We start from the raw sequence: 16419 nt of genomic DNA on the forward strand, positions 1-16419 counted from the left end.
CAGCTATTAAAATCTATCTTCCCTTCTCAATTAGAGATCTCTAAAGTCTAGAAAGCATAGATCCTCCAAGTTTTAAAAAACAAACAAAAACAGTCTTTGTTCTCTGTTGAGTCTCCTTGGTCACTGGCAGTGACTATATGGATAACATGCGATGATCTCACTTTTGTGTGGTACTTAGAGTTACTGTTCAGGAAATGCCATGGTTTAAGCGGTTACGCCTGGAGCACCTTTGGCCCCAGAGGAGAGGAAGGAGAAGGAAGGAGAGTGAATGGGAAGGGGAGAAGAGACAGGAGAAGAAGCAGCAGAGGCAGGGACAAGGGGACTCAGGTACATCAGGGTCTTAAGGAAAGATGGAGCTAAATATCCAATCCAGAATCAGCAGCACTGAGAGAGTGAGACCCAAGCTTTAATAACCAAACTTAAAAGGTGCCTGTCAGATGGAGGACTGGGTCTAGGGCAGTGGAGTAGGCAAGGAAAGCTGGGGACGCTGGTGGAAAAGATATTCCCACAAGTGAGTCTCTTGGACACCGGTGGTGGGACCAGTAATGGAACATTGTATGTCAAAATACAACTCTGAGTAACTTTGTAACCCACAGTGCCTTAATAAAATAAAATTTGGAAAATTAATAAATAAAATCCATTTAGTGACGATTCCACAGAATTAAGAAATATTTTTCCTACTTTTCCCTAACTCTCTAACCCTAACCCATCTTCTTTCTCTTGGCCCAAAGAGAATCTGAAGGCAGGAATGCCAGCAGTCATCCTGCACTATTCGGGTATGTCCCCATACCCTCACACAAGGAAGCTACACCATTTAACAGGCGTAGACTCCTCATTGTTTATGAAGCTCATGAATTCCTCTCATGTCACCAAAAATAAAAATCTGTCATTCGAAATATATTATTTGGCACAAGCAAGGCCCAGGTCTGCAGGTGCCAGGACTAAATCTCCAAGCCGCATGGCAGCAGAGGCACCGCTGTCCCTCCTTGGCTTTCATCCACTCCGTGGCCTGGCTGTCATGCTCACAAGCTTACTCCGAGTGCCATCTTGGTGCACTAGCAGCCCTGGGCCAGAGACTCCCAGTTGAATTCCCAAATGGATTAGTGCCCCACAGAGAAGTCTTTGGAACCCAGCCATTTACAGCGTAGGATTCTAGATGTGCACAGTTGCATGAGGCCAAACTCTTGTGATATTCAAAATGAGCAATGGAAAATAAATTATCTAGCATCTGCCCCTGGCAGGCAGACTTGAATGGAGGTGGGAAAATTCGGGCAAAACATAATGCCAAAAAAGTAGAGAGAGAGTATTGGGGAACTTGTCTGCCATAGACCCACGGGGAGGACTGGGATGGGGGTGCGGAGGGATACTATGGAAGGTGTGCACTGGTGGAGGATGGGTGTTCAATCATTGTATGGCCGCATCTCAAACATGAAAGCTTCGTAACTGTATTTCACGATGATTCAATAAAATTATATATATATGTATATACATATATATAATTTGAGATGCTACTCTACTCAATCAAATAAATACATAACGTTAAATTTTTAATGTTAAAAAATCGCTATATTTTGCCCTGAAAATTAAGAACTGAAGCCTGTCAAGACCCTGAACCTTTATCAAAATGTCACAGGATCAAGCTACTGACATCATCAGTATCAGAAATAAAATAGTCTAACACATTCTTAATATCAGAAACTTTTACTAAGTTTCCCCTTCAATGGTGAGCATAGTACTGAAAGGTGGCATGCTAAGTGCCCTTCTCTGGCACTTTTCCTAAAAATAGATAACAGATAAGATGTGGGAGGCCATAATTTGATTAGATTCACAGTTCTCAGTTCTCCCTTGTCCTACACAGCTCAGGAGTGGGATAGGTAGCTTTAGCTACCAACTGCCCTGGAAAACAGAGCAGTGACTAATATAAATATTGATCTTCCTTTTCCATGCCCATCATCACTTGATCCCAAGTATACTTTCTGCAGTGCATGCAATCTTACAAAATAATCACAAATTAAATGATTTATGATAAAATATCTTCTTAAACAGTGCAAATTATCTTTGCTCCCTCATCTGTTCCAATAATAGGCCATAAAACATATACAAATACAGATTAAAATCAGTAAGGTCACCAAAGCACCAACACATTGGTTCCGCTCTGACCCACGGTTGGGCATTAGTAATAGGTGATCGCCAATAATAAACAAAAGAATTTAACCAAAAAAAAATCAGTTTAACTGGGGCAAAGCAATAGTACAGCAAATAGGGTGTTTGTCTTGCATGCAGCCGTCCTGGGTTTGATTTCTGGCATCCAAGAGGCCTCCAAGAATTACTGTCAGGAGTAATTCCTCATTGCAGAGCCAGGTATAACCCCTAAGTATAACCGGGTGTGGGCCCAAAACAAAAACAAACAAAAATTAGTTGCACTTACTTTCTAAGAATGTCTATAATAAATTTTGAATATGGTCTTAATAATTTCTGCATCATGGTATGATTATGTCTTTTTTTCCCTAAAATGGTATAATTTGGGGTTATTTTCTCTCTACTTAAATGTTTGTTTTGCATTTTGTTTTAAAAAATTAAATCTGGTTTACAAATGACAGTGAAACTTGGATGAATTGATAAACTTTCTGAAGAAGTAACACATTTATGTTGTGGAAGAGGAACTTAGGCTCATAGCTGGCAGTGCTCAGTTCCTACTTCTGGCCTGTGCTCAGAGATCATTCCTGGCAATGTTCAGGGGACCATATGTGGTACTGATGTAGGCAGGTAGATAGGGAAAGGTCCTTGGCAATGAAAATTGAGATTTAACAGTCTCTGAGAAGGAGACTCTTAAGACTTGCAGATTCAAGAAAACAAAAGACCCGAAGGAAGCCATCAGAGGACCCTGAGGATAATGGACCCCTCCCCAGGAGGTTCCCCAAAGAAGGCCATCACCACTCCCAACCTCCCTGGTAACCTTAGCAACGAACTTTTACCTGGAAAGAAACCCCATGTGGGTGGGGGCAGGTTGAAGAGACCCTATAAAAGACACCTTGAACAAAGGAAGCGTGCGCATATGCTGCCTGAGTCCATGTGCTGATTGCGCCCACATGGCCGAGCACATGTGTCGCCCCAGCACATGTGTCACCCGCATCTCCCCTCTTGAGATGTGTACTTTCATGCTTTCATACTTTTGTGTCTAAAGCTCGGTAATGTATAGGGGCTTCCTCCACCCTTGGAGAAGCCCGCGTTCTCCCTTGAGCGCATTATTCTTACTATTTCTCTCTCCCACTTATCCCTTCCGCCCTCCCTCAGAAACCTCTGAATAAAATCTATTCACTTCACTGCTTGTCTACTCCTGAAATTCTTTTCCGTGAGCGAGACAAGAACCCGGTAGCTCTGGGTCCCGGGTGGTAGAGGCGGTTGGGGAGAAAGTGACTGTTTTTCTCCTCCCTGCTTCAGGTAAGTCACCCGTGGGGCCCACTGACATCAGTACCATGGATCAAATCAGGTTTTTCCATGTGCAAGGCAAGTGCCTTACCCATTGCACTATTTCTCTGGCCAAAGAGTAACACATTTGCATGAGGAACCCATACCATATAATCAGATTGTCAAATATTTTATCTAATTTTCTAAATGCTCCAGTTTTTGGTTAGGGAAGAGATTTTTTTTTGCTTTTGGGGTCACACCCGGCGATGCACAGGGGTTACTCCTGGCTCTGCACTCAGGAATTACCCCTGGTGGTGCTCAGGGGACCATATGGGATGCTGGGAATTGAACCCTGGTTATCCGTATGCAAGGCAAACGCCCTACCCACTGTACTATCGCTCCAGCCCCGGGAAGAGATTTTTTTTAATCAAACTTTTATCAAATTCACAGACTGCCAGATTCACCTATTCACAAAGAGATTCTCACTGTTTGAAAACACTGTAGCTTTAGTATTTTGCTATTTAACTTTACATTTGTGCTTCATTGCATTGAGTTTGACACACAAAGGAGGAAAATGCAGTTTAACACACAAGAATGTATATGCAACAAGCATGACAATAAGCTTGCCAAATGAGAAGTAGAACTTTAATAGAGTACTGCCCTAAATGATCAACAAAATTCCCTCAGGCCCTGGAACAGATGTTGAGAACACAACTATTAGGAACTCAATGGAATGTCTGTGAAAGTCGATTGGTTTTATATTTCACATTTGTGAAATTTATAGGAAGGTAAAACCCTTTCATTGTTTTCCCCGAAAACCATGAAAATATCTCCCAACTACCCAACTGGTCACATATTTTATAAAACATTTACTTATTGTGTTAAAATATTCTGGAATGCCTAATGAAATGTAATCCAATTCACTAACTTTGTTAATATTTTTGTAGTCTAATTTATTGCTAATTGACATTAGCAGCTAAAATTTGAGAATTTTCTTTATAAATAACCAGTCAAAATTAAAGGAAAAAAATATTTGTCAAAGAAGACATTGAAAATGTACGTGCTAAATTCCACCATGTTTCAAAAGTTTTCATTCTTCAATTTCATTGTATTCATTTGTGTTACTTTTAACTTATTCATCTGCCATTTTAAAAAGAAAATGTTTAAAGAAGGAAATGTTCATCTGAGATTTGAAACCAGGATTAATTTATTAGTCAAGACAACGTGGATCATGCTGCTACCAAAGAAATTCCCCAAATCTGAACTGATGCAACTGTTTTAACTCAGATTAATGTACATATTGCAGGCGGAAGAAGTCTGCTCCCTGTTCTCAGACACAGTAGATAGAGAAGCCACTGTCCTGACTGCTGCTGCCCTGAAAAAAGTGAAGGGCCACTCAAGGAGACTATTAGGGAACAGAAACACTCCAGCCAAGAAACAATGGTATCTCTGTCACTCCCAGAGATGGCCAGCTCAACCAGACAATGAAAGGACCAGAAAGTGCGATCTTTCCTTGCATCACAAGGAGGCAGAAGGGGAACACAAGGAGAACTGCACAGAATCCCACAAGCACATGTCCCTAGATCTTGCTGCTCATTCTAAAGAGTGTGGAGCACTGATGGGTCCAAGGAATACCTCAAGTTGTCAGGAACATTCTACGAGGGTTCAAGGTTGAATAGTATGGCACAAATCAGAACACGTAGGCAAGAAATATTTTGATATAAAAAAAACAAGATCTGTGAGTCAGACAGGTAGGAAAAATCAAGAGGCATTTTTAAGAGGGAGAGAATTTATTTGATTTAAGCTGGGACAGTTTTGTAAAGCAGAGGATTGGATGACAACCTTAATACAGCAAATGGTTTTCACTTTTTAATTTATTAATTTACTAATTATCACATTTCATTCAAGTGAGAGAAAGAATCCGGAGATCTGACCTCCATCGATGATCAAGAATCAGGGACGCTGTCTCATTTGCCAAGACATCGAAATCAGATGGGCTGGACACGTAATGCTATTTAAAGATGACCGCTGCACTAGAGCTGTTAATGACTGGATTCCACGGGACGTCAAAAGATCATGTGGCTGCCCACCTAAGAGATGGTCAGACTTCTTCATCAAGACCATAAATGAACAGTTTGAGGCTCTTTGTGTTCCTGGAGCTACACTAGCACGTGCCAGGGACGAATGGAGATGCTAATGGTGTCCACTGGAACAATGGGATGACAAGTGATACAAGTGATTTATTAATGTAGGTTTCAGGGTCATGCCCAGCTGTTTTCAGAGCTTACTCCTGGCTCTGTATTCAGGGATCATTACCGGCGGTGCTTGCTGACCATATGGGGTACTGGGATTGAAACCCAGGTCAGATAAGGCAAGCCCCCTAACCACTGCACTATGTCTAAAGTCCCAGAAGAAAATTTTAATATGATGGAGATGGAGCCCAAGATGGAAAAATGGAGTTACTGAGAAGAGGAAGTAACAAGAGCGAAGCAGAATATTTTGATAGCAAACCCACTTAAAATGTTGTATGTTGTAGATGTATGCCATCAGTTTATAGCTATATCTTGAACAAAGGCCATTTATTAAATATTCACTCTATGGCTTTCACGGCTTTCACACAAGGTGTAAAATATACTAAGTCTAATTTTAAGGGCTGTTGTATTACTCTGTGTGTGTTATGTGAGTTTGTGTTTGTGCACATGTGCTGAGTATTAATGAGAATTTGGAGGATAGTTCTATAAAAAGATCTTTACCAGTTTATTAGTTCTATAAAATATCTTTGTTATTAGACTACAAAAAATATAATCTTGAAATTTGACAAAAGGAAAAACATTTCATTTCTACTTTATACCCATTGATTTTTCACATCTACTTGCATTTATTTGATGTCCCCATTGAGAAAATTGTTTAACTTTCATTATGAGTATTCCTATCTTCACTTAGATCTTCTTCTTTATTAGAAATCCAGCTGTGGGACCTGATGGTTTACTTTGTTTTCTTATACCTAAACTAACCCCATCAGTTTCAATTGCACAGTTTGGTGTATGGGTATTTGTATATTCTGTGTCTGCTCAAGCCCTAGAAGTCTAGCTCTTATTCACAGACAAAAGTTAACCTCTGTTGCGTGAATGTTCATGCAGTCAGAGGCGCTGAGATAAGGAACACAGAAGAAATATGTCTCATGGATGACCAAGGCTCGCTCTGGCTCTTGACAAAGGCAGAGGGCCTCGTGGATCTCCTTTTATTGATCAGGGTACCTCTAAAGGGCACAATACAGTGACATCACCAAAGGCATCAAAAGGTGTTACAGGAAGAACATTGAGGCAGTAGAATATGCATTATTTTCTTGCATCTGCAGGCCAGTAATCTTGGCCTCCGGAAAGAAGATAAAAAACCAAGACTGAAACCTTGGACTAAAAGCACTTGGATTTACATCCCAAAGACAAAACTGGGCCAGCACCTGAAATCTACATCCCAAAGACTAGTCTGGGCCAGAGCCTACAATTTACAATATCAAAGGTCAGGCCTGGCTAACACCATCTGCATGTTAAAAAACAGCCAGGCTTCTGTGAGAGAAGGAAAACTGCTCTTTTCAATATACTGAAATTATTTTTATGAAGGCAGCTTGAAGGGGGAAAATGTTCAGCTTCATCCAAACCAGTCAGGACACACAAGAAATCTCGCCCATTTTCATGGGTCCCTTATGTTCCTGTCAGTAGTACAGTACAGTATACATGGGCTCGCCCTGGTAGCTCAGTCCAGCCCCAACAAACCTCTTACCCTGATTATTCATCCCCACAACCCATTACTTTCTGGTACCTAAATGATACTATTACTGCTTCATGAAAGAGAGGAATAAAACTTTTTTTGTGTGTGGGTTTGAATTCAGCCTGCAAAATTTTGGAGACAAACTTTTTGAGTTCCAAGTGGCCACTGAAATCTTAGCAGCATCTTTGATATTATTCTAAAGAGCCATAATCCCTGTTAAGATAAAATTTTAGGTACAAAAATATTCACTGTGGCTAATTGGGGTATTTATTTCCTTTTCCTACAACCTATTCTTAGATAGCCAGCTTTTCTACAACAAATGCAAATTTCCAGTAGGTCATGGATTTTCCTCACTTTTAGAGTCTAGTCACTCCAATGATTTATTTTGATTCAAAATTTGTAGTCTTATCTTTGTCTCTTTTATAGTTTCAAATAATTTTTCAGCTAGTGATACAATGCATTTGCATTAAGTACTGACCAGTTCCAATTGTCTTTATACTACAGTGACTAATTTTATATCTAATCCTTTCAGCTGAATTTAACAAGGATTATTTAGATGATCTTGAAGAAATTTAGCAATATGACTAAATTTTTTTTGGGGGGTCACACCCGGCAATGCACAGGGGTTATTCCTGGCTCATGCACTCAGGAATTACTCCTGGTGGTGCTCGGGGGACCATATGGGATGTTGGGAATCAAACCCGGGTGGGCCACGTGCAAGGCAAACGCCCTACCCACTGTGCTATTGCTCCAGCCCCCTATGACTAAATATTTTTAAGACTTGTTTGATTCCCTCAAAATAATCAGAAATACTTTTATTTTTTTAATTTTTAAAAATTTGTTTTATTTTATTTTTTGAGGGTATTTTTGGTGAGGTGTTTATTTCATTGACTTTTTATTTTTTAATTTAAATTTATTCATTTTTTAATTAATGAGTCACAGTGAGGATACAGTTACAGATTCACACATTTCCGTGCTTGTTTTTCCCTCATGCAATGTTTGAGAGCCCATCCCTCCACCAGTGTCCATTCTCCACCACCAATGAGCCCAGTATCCCTCCCACCTCCCCAATCCCACCCCCCTACCTCACCCCGCCTCTGTGGCAGGGCATTCCAATTTGATATCTCTCTTTCCTTTTGGGTATTGTGGTTTGCAATAGGGGTATTGAGTGCTCATCCTGTTCAGTCTCTAGTTTACTTTCAGCACACATCTCCCTTCCTGCGTGGGATCTCCAATCACATTTTTCTTGGTGTTCCCTTCTCTATCTGGGATGACTTTCACCCAGCGTGTGTGTGAGGCCAGCTTCCAAGTTATGGAGCCAACCTCCTGGTATATACTACTATTCTTGGGTATTAGTCTCCTACTCTGTTATTTTATACAGAAATACTTTTATAAGGCCTTAGTTTGCAATGCCAAGTTGTAGACCAATTTTTATTTCCAGGAAACGCTGGAGGAATAACACCACAAAAATGGTTGACTATGCCTTGTCAGCAAGAGGATTGGAAGGTTGATCTCTCTAAAAACTAACATTCTACTTGTTCCATTCATTGCCGAACCTTGCTCCTTTACAGAAACAAATGGATTAGCTAATACAGGGTGAATACTCTGGCACATTAGTCTATGAACTGTGTCAAGTCCCCCAGCGGATCCTGCAGAATCCCATAGGAAATCTTACAGCATGTAATTCAGTCATGGACCTAGGGTATAAATTACATGGTAACAGATTCCCTTCTATTGTTGGTTTCTGCCGAGAAGGAGTTTAACAGCACTGGAGTCCTGGTAGTTCTCCAAGGATTCTGAGGGTAAGACAGGAAGTACAGGGTGGTAAAGCTAGAAAAAGGAAGAGGACCAGGGAACCCTCAGATAGAAAGGTACAGACAAAGAGGGGGAAAGTAGGAGAAAGAAAGGGTCATATTTGTTAACTTTTATAAGTTAGAGGCAATTTCTGCTAAATTTTTATAAGATACATACATTAAAATAGCACGATTATGTCTTCTCTTTGAATCTTTCAAATACCAATCCAGGGAAGCATCTCATATTGTTTCTTCAATTTTTGAGCAGGTACATCCCAAATGCATACACATAAAATATTAATCAGGCCTTTCATGGGGTTCCTCGTACGACATTTTATTTATTTTAATTTGCTATTGGGGTCACCCCTGATGGAGCCCAGTCAGCCTTGTGTCCCTCTCAGCCTTGTGTCTCTTTCAGCCTAGTGTCTCTCCAGCAATGTGGGCCTGAGAGGGTCACTGCTCAGGGGCCCTGAGATGTAGTTCTCGCATTGCCTGTGCTTAATGATTCCAGGTCACCACATCGCTCAGCAGTGCTCCGGGAACTGAGCAGTGCCAGGGATCATCTACCTTGTGCGTACTGGACATGAACTCTTCTAATTGAGTTTTATTCCCTAGTCCCCATTTTTGTCACCTTCTTGGGGGAATCTCCTTTTGTAGAACACCCCCATTGGGAAAGAAATTTACAAGTGTGAACCTTCTATGTGTTACACGTGAAGTTGGCCAGAGTACCGTGTGGATGCTTCTTGTCTAGTATTGTGTATACTTGAGCCTTGCATGTCATATTCCAATCCCTCTTTAAGAAATGTTTTCAGCAAGACACTGAACTCAGGACTGAATATTGTGGACTTGAATGTGTTGCGTGGTCACTAACCAGCTTTCATCCCTACTCTTTCACATGGAAATTTCTCTATAGCCACAACTGGCATACAGAGTGCAGCGTCCCAGGATAGGCAGAGATTCGTGTCCCAGGATAGGTAGACATTAGTTCCAGTGGCCAACTTCACTGTGCACCAGGGCTTGACCCTTGGCACCTTCCCTTGGCAACCGTTAGTCTGCAGCTGGCATCAGTAGTACTGATGGTGGGTCACATAGAGACGGAGATATTTCAACTTCCTGGCTGACTCACTCATTTTGTTGTTGTTGTTGTTGTTGGTGGTGGTGGTGGTGGTGGTGGTGGGTTGTTTCTTACTTGGGGAAGTTTCTTACTTGGGAAGCTGTGCTCAGGGCCTACTCCTGCCTCCATGCACAGGGAGCATGTGTTGCTGGCAGACCATAGGTCATGCTAGGAATCGAACCTGGGTTGACTGTGTGCAAGGCAAGCACTCTGTCTGCCCCCATACTGTTGCTCTTGCTCCATTATTATTACTCATGGTAGCAGGTTTGTCACATAGGAAACCAAAAATTTGGGGAAGGGAAAACTCTGAACTCAATTCGCCCCTCAGCACTCCCAGATTCTTCTTGGTATCTTTCACGCTAGAAAATCCCTTTGCAGTTTTTTTGTTTTCAATTTGAGCAAAAATCTCATCTCAGTATATTTCACCCTAGGAAATCGTCTCAGTTTTCCCTGAGAGATCTTTGCATAATTCTGTTGGTTTTGTCTACAAAACATTCTCCAGCTAAATGCAAGGAGGATCAGAGAAGGGGCTAGAGAGTGTAGAGGTAAGGTACTTGTCTTGCCACAGCTGCTCTCCAAGTGGACTTCCCAGCACAGCCAGGAGTGATCCCTAAGCAGAGTTGGGTGTAACCCCCAAACAAAAATAAATCCCCTCCCAAAAAAGATTTCCTGTGTACATTTGGTGAGCTTCTTTGGGCCCAATTTGAGCTGCTACAACTAGTAACTAAACAAAATATTGCCACTACCTGGAGGAAAGAAAGAAAAGTTTGTTTTCAGAGTTCGGTGTCTGGCACCAGGAACAAGAAGCCAACATAGAAGAGTTCAGATTAGCTGTCTCCCCAAATTATGCCCCCGACTCTGTTCAAACCCTGATTTATATATCACTGTGACACATGCGCTGTACTCTTAAGCAGACAATTTACATCGGATCAATAATTTCAGAGTAGCAGAGTAACAAGGAAAGAGACAAAGCAAAACGCCCACCCCTAAATAGCCAACCCAGTGCCTGTGAACATTTGTTTTCCCTCCATTTTTTTTTTCTGAATGCTCGAAACCCCATATGATTTCTTTTCTTTTTTCCATTTTTTTAGGTTTGGGGGCATTCCCAGGACTGCTCAAGGGTCATTCCTTGTGGTACTCAGGAAACCAAATAGAGTGCCAAGGATCTAACAGTGTCAGCCACATATAAGACAAGTAGGTGCCTTACCAGCCAGACTATCTCTTTCTTCTCATCTCTCTCCCTCTTACTGCTTTTTGGAAGGGTGGGGGGCACACATGGCAGTGCTCAGGACTTCCTCCTGGCTCTGTTCTTAAGAATCATGAGCTCTTGGCTTTCAGGGGCCTTATGGATTGCTGGGGATCAAATCCATGTTAGCCGTATGGAAGGCAAGCACCCTAAACATTGTACAATTGCTAAGGCCCATTCCTACTGTTCTCTCTCTCTCTTTCTCTCTCTCTCTTTCTTTCCTTTTCTTTCTTTCTGTCCTTCTTTCTTTCTAATTGAATTACCATGAGATACACTTTCACAAGGTTGTTCATGATTGTGTTTCAGTCGTACGATGTACAATGTTCAAATACCTGTCCCTTCACCAGTGCACATTTCCAATCACCAATGTCTCCAGCTTTCCTCCTGCCACTATTCCCATCTAAGCCCTTCCCCACCAGACTGCCTCATAAAGGCACCTTTCTCCTCTCTATCTATCTATCTATCTATCTATCTATCTATCTATCTATCTATCTCTCTTCCCCCTCTCATGGTTGACAATATAGGTACGAGCAGTTATCACGTTTTGCCCTTTACCTCCTTTCATCACTCAGTTCTTGTTCAGAGTGATTGTTTCCAACTATCATTTTCATATTGGTCCCTTCTCTATCCTAACTGCCCTCCCTTCACCCTTCCACTTGTGGCAAGCTTCCATCCGTGGACCGGTCCTCGCCCTTGTTTTTACTGTTCATGGGTATTAGTCTCATATTATGCCTTTTTATATTCCACAGATGAGTGCAATCATTATATTGATATAGGCAGGCAGGTGGATAGGGAAGGCCCCCTCCCAATACAATGGCAGTAAATTTCCTGGGAAACAATAGCCCTGAAGTTGTGAAAGCCAACCTGGCAGCAAACAGGAACTGAGGCCTGATAAGATTCTCACTTATCTCAGCAACAGGCCCGGAGAAACTCCAGCAGAAACAAAAGGCCAGGAAAGGAATTTCAAAGAAGAGCATCACCACTTCCAACACCCCCTTGCTAACCTTCTTAGCAAAGGACTTTGACCTGTGTAGAAGACCCATGTGGGGGCATGTTGGAGAAGCCCTTTAGAGGCCGCCTTGAACAGGGAGGAGCACTCATATGCTGCCCGAGCCCAAGTGCTGATTGTGCCCATGTGGCTGAGCTCACGTGGCACCTGAGCACACGTGTCGCCCACACCTCCCCTCTTGAGACCTGTCCTTTCGTGCTTTCCTGTCTAGTACTGGGATGTGTAGGGACTCTCTGGCCGTCCCTGGAGAAGCCCGGGCTCTCTCCTGAGCACGTTACTCTCCACTCTCTCCCACTTTCTCTTTCTCCTTCCCTTCAAAACCTCCAAATAAAATCTGTCTCACTTCACTGCTCGTCTACTCCTGAAATTTTTTTCTGTGAGATGAGACGAGAACCCCGTAACTCTGGTCCCAGGTGGCAGAGGTGGGTCAGGAGAAAGTGACTGTCTTTCTCCTCCCTGCTTAACATAAGCCACCCATGGGGCCCACCGACATCAATATGCCTTGTCTTTTCTTAATAAAGTATATGCCATTCTCCTGCCTTGAGTCTCCTGGCATTAATCTCTGAGTGCAGGAACACAACCCACTTTCCCCTGAGCAGTAGCAAAGGGAATTCCTGCAGGCAGGTAGAAACTGCCTAGCTCTAAAGCAGCTCCAAGCCCTGAGAACCACATCCCTTTGAGATGCAAATACCGAGCACTTTGGAGATGGAGAAACCAAGGGATAACCCAGAGAAGGGTAGAGCCCACAATAAAGGAGACACTACAGGAAACTAGATTGTGATAAGAACGGGAGAGGACCATTAAGAGTCCAAGTCTTTTCCCTTGGAACAATATCCAGATTCACTTTCATGTTTGCAGAGAGCTCCAGGCCAAGGCAATTTGGGAAATTATATACAACCTTCCTCTTCTCAAAAACCACTCTGTGCTTTTTCCCCTCTGGAGAAACCCATGTTCTCCCCTGAACAAATATTTCTTTCTCTCTCCTCACATTTCTCCAAGTAGTTTTTAAAAAAAAAAACTATTCGACTTCACTATTTTATCTCAATAAAGAAATGCTCACCCCCACCCCTTTGTTAAAAGGCATGAGAGGTTTCTGCCCTTCTCTGAAATCCCTCTTCAGGAGACTTTTCCCAGGATCTGGGACCCAACCTGTTTCTTTTCTCCTTCCTATCACTTCCATTAAATAAAATCTCTTCTGAATTTGGCCATTAGATTTCCTGTTCTTCACTTTCAATTTTGACCCCTGGAAAACAACAAGAACCTGATCTCCAATTTCCGCTATAATCCTGGGGACCTTTGACTGCAGAGCAAGAGTGTTTCAGGTGCAACTTGACAGCTGCCACATTGGGCTGGTGGTTTCCAGCCCGCCCCCCTCCGCGCCGCCCCCCCCCCCCCCGCCTGCAGGCAGATAGGACAGGAGCCATGGCAATGGAATTTCTGAGAAGTGGGTCTCCTAGCCCTGTAACAGAGAAGGCCGCAACCCCTCCAGAGAGCTCCAGCAGAAACAAAAGCGCAGGAAAGGAGTTTAAAGAAGACCACTCCCAGTGAATTTTTACCTAGCTAGAAGGAAAAAGCCCTACCCGAGCCACCCCGAACAAAGGAAGGTGCATAGGCTGCCCAAGTCCACTTGCTGCTTGTGTCCATGTGGCCGAACACATGTGGTGCCCGAGCAGACGTGTCTCCCGCATCTCCCCCCTTGAGATGTGTGCTCTCGTGTTTCCACATCTAATGCTGGGATGTGTGTAGGGGCTCTCTCTGCCTTTGGAGAGTTCTCTCTTGAGCACATTCATCTCTCACTTTATCCCCCTCCTTCTCCTTCCTACAACCCTCCAAATAAAATCTGTTTTTACTTCACTGCTCATCTGCTCCTGAAGTTCCTTGCTGTGGGGAAGAGAAGAACATGTACCCCTGAGTAAGGCCTAGGACTGTCTCTTTGCAGGGGCTCATTGTAGACGTTACCAGTTCTAGCCACCCCTGCCGGGCCCAGGGTGGCAGAGGTGGATCTGGAGAAAGTGACCATTTCGCCCCTCCACATCTCACAGGAACCACCCAGGGTGCTCACCAACTTCAGTTTGGGAGCATCTGTACTGCGCAGTGCGTCAACCGGCTTGGTCAGCCCTGACCCACACCAGGTCTTTGCCCAGGTAGCTAAAGTAGCCTGGGCAGAGAGGTGGAAGCACAATTAATTCCTCGAGGTTAACCGCCAGGCTCCTTGCTTCCCCCAAGTCACCTGAAACTCTTGGGGCGATAACCAGGGCCAGGGAGCCTGCAACAGAGCTCACGAGCCACTAGCAAACTCATCCTCTCTGATCATCCAGCAAAAGTCACCTCTCGACCTGCGATGAAAAAGGAGAGAAAGAACTTCAGTGGGCCGGGCTCTGCCCCACTGGCCCCAGTCCTCCTGCGTGCAGTGGTGTCCTCCAGCAGCTGCCACTGTCCCGGCAGAGCCAGGATGCGGCAGTTTGGGCTCATAGGGAGCCACCCCCACCCCTTGGGGAACTTCCCCCTCCCCCATTTGCTCTTTATGGCTGATCAAAAAAGACCTTGGAAATTCATTTCCTTTGTGCTGTTTAGCTCCACATTATTGTGCTTAGTGGAATAACGCAGAACTGTCTGATTCTGTCTGATTGCATTCTTACGTGGACGCAAACAATGCAACTCGGGAGCACACTCAGACTCTCTGATCTTGTTTCTTGTCTTAGTTTGTGTGGCACACCAGGCAGTGCTCAGCTCAGGGTTGATCCCTGGCTCTACACTCAGGAATTACTCCATAGCCAGGACCGAACCCCAGTCAGCTGTGTGCAAAGCAAGCACCCAATCTGCTGTACTATTGCTCTGGCCCAAGAACTTCTCCTGAGCAAAGGCCACTAAGTCACAATTTCTGCAATGGGGTTTGGGTTCCGGTAGGTTTCAAATCTCCAGGTATTTCCCATATGGCGAACAGGACAGGGAGCAAGGCTCCTCCACCTGCTGGGCGGGACCAGGGGGCTGGTCAGAAACACGCATTCCCAGGCCCCTCCGGCCCTGCTGACTCAGAGGCAGCTGAATCACAAGGCCCTCCAGTGCTTTATTTGCACATTAAAGCTGGATAAGCACCGGATGGGATGCCCTTTAATGGGGCCTAATGGGGCCAGCCCACTGTAATTATCTCAGCAAAGGGAGAAATCACTGAATAATGAATGCCCCACAGCGACCTGGGGGCGGGGGCGTCCTGGTCGGCTGACAGCAGGACCAGCAGGCTGGAGAGTAGGCCTAAAGGTGCTGAAAGATCTGGTAGATTGTCCGGGTTTTCTGATTTATTTTAATTTTGCCACAAACCTTGCAAACCAAACCCTGCCTGGACAGAGAGATTTTGTTCCCACTGAAAGCTCAGTATTTGACAAGATGGCTCTAAGTGCTTTGTGCTTGTCCTTAATTTCATTTTGGGGGCCACCCGCACTGCCGCAGATGTTAATAATTCCCATTTGCAGAAGCATGGTGAAGTGATTGTAGCAGAGAATTTATTTTGTTTGCAGACATGGATTATTTTTCCTTCCACCCTCCCCCCCCCCCACACACACACTCACACACTCCTAAATTAACTTCCTAGTGTTGAAAGGCCATAGGGACCAAGGGTGTACAGCAGGAAGTGCTTGGGAAGAAAGCTGCAGATTATCCCTGTCAGGCCCTTTTTAATAAACTCCCCACAGGCAGAGCTGGGAGAGAGGGATGCAGGGAAGGAGCAGAGACAGGATTCTAAAGGAGGGATTCACATTTAGTAAGAAGGACAAATGCCAGTTAGTCTAACTTATCTGTGGTATACAGATCCTATGACAAGAGAATCAAGATAGGAAAGTCGGGCAAACCCTTAGCCCTAGACTGTACATATGAAAAGGCCAGGGAAAGAGGAGAGTGATGGAGGGGCAGTAGGTAATGGCAGGAGGAAGTAACAGGGGCAGTGGGCAGGAGCCTTGGACACGTTGGAGGTGAACTGTTGGTGTCTGTATATCTGACCCACAGAGCCAAGGGCACCGCAAGCATCAGACGCAAACTGCAATAACAAGTCTGAAAGTTGTGCCTGTTAAGGAATCAGGCTGGGGGT

Source organism: Sorex araneus, chromosome 2 (assembly GCF_027595985.1).
Source record: "Sorex araneus isolate mSorAra2 chromosome 2, mSorAra2.pri, whole genome shotgun sequence".
In the NCBI taxonomy this organism is placed as follows: domain Eukaryota; kingdom Metazoa; phylum Chordata; class Mammalia; order Eulipotyphla; family Soricidae; genus Sorex; species Sorex araneus.